This window comes from Octopus bimaculoides, chromosome 18 (genome assembly GCF_001194135.2).
Source record: "Octopus bimaculoides isolate UCB-OBI-ISO-001 chromosome 18, ASM119413v2, whole genome shotgun sequence".
Classification (NCBI taxonomy): Eukaryota; Metazoa; Mollusca; class Cephalopoda; order Octopoda; family Octopodidae; genus Octopus; species Octopus bimaculoides.
Window position 1 is genome coordinate 46,060,856 of NC_068998.1, and position 893 is coordinate 46,061,748.

The window sequence follows — 893 nt, forward strand, 5'->3', positions numbered from 1 at the left end:
TATATATATATATATATATATGTATGTATATATGTATGTATAATGGATGAGTTAAAATAATGCTCATTATATATAATTTCTTTATTATAGCAAATTTGGCTTACAACTGCTTCCAGTAGCCATTATAGATAGGTTTACTCAATTGGTCTATTAATCAATTGAGGTAAAGTGAACTACCTAAGAAAATCAATGATACCTTCATCAAAGCCATTGCTGAAAATAACAAACAGAGCACCTGAAGAATGGCGATTGTATGGGGAAAATGGGGGAAGATTGAGATGTTTAAGTAGAACAGGTAAAGGCAGGTTACAATGGGGTAGTAGCGGTTGAGGGAGTGGTACTTAGTAGAAGTAGCAGTAATAATATGAGTAGTAGTAGTATTAGGAGTTGGAGTATTAGAGACAGTCACAAACATAGCTCAGCAACATTACCTTATTGGCATTGTATATAGATCAGATATTCTCCAGCCCATGTGATAATCCCTCACTATTTCTTATATATATATAGATAGATAGATATTCTTTTACTTGTTTCAGTCATTTGGCTGCAGCCATGCCGGAGCATCATCTTTAGTCGAACGGATCAACCCCAGGTTTTATTCTTTGTAAGCCTAGTACTTATTCTATCGGCTTCATTCGCCAAACCACTAAGTTACGGGGATGTAAACACACCAATATCGGTTGTCAAGCAATGATGGGGGCGACAAACACACACACAAATACATACATACATATATATATGTACGTATATATACATATATATATGTATGTTTGTATATATATATATATATATATATATATATATATATATATATTTTCACACACACACAATGGGCTTCTTTCAGTTTTCGTCTACCAAATCCACTAACAAGGCTTTGGTCAACCCGAGGTTAT

The 893-nt window shown here is 33.7% G+C and overlaps 1 protein-coding gene across 1 annotated transcript in view; it reads right to left on the minus strand.

The window, feature by feature from the left end:
- LOC106882022 (shootin-1) overlaps nucleotides 1-893 on the minus strand; it is a 9,043-nt gene that overhangs the window by 7,344 nt on the left and 806 nt on the right. The gene's annotated exons all lie outside the window — the stretch shown is intronic.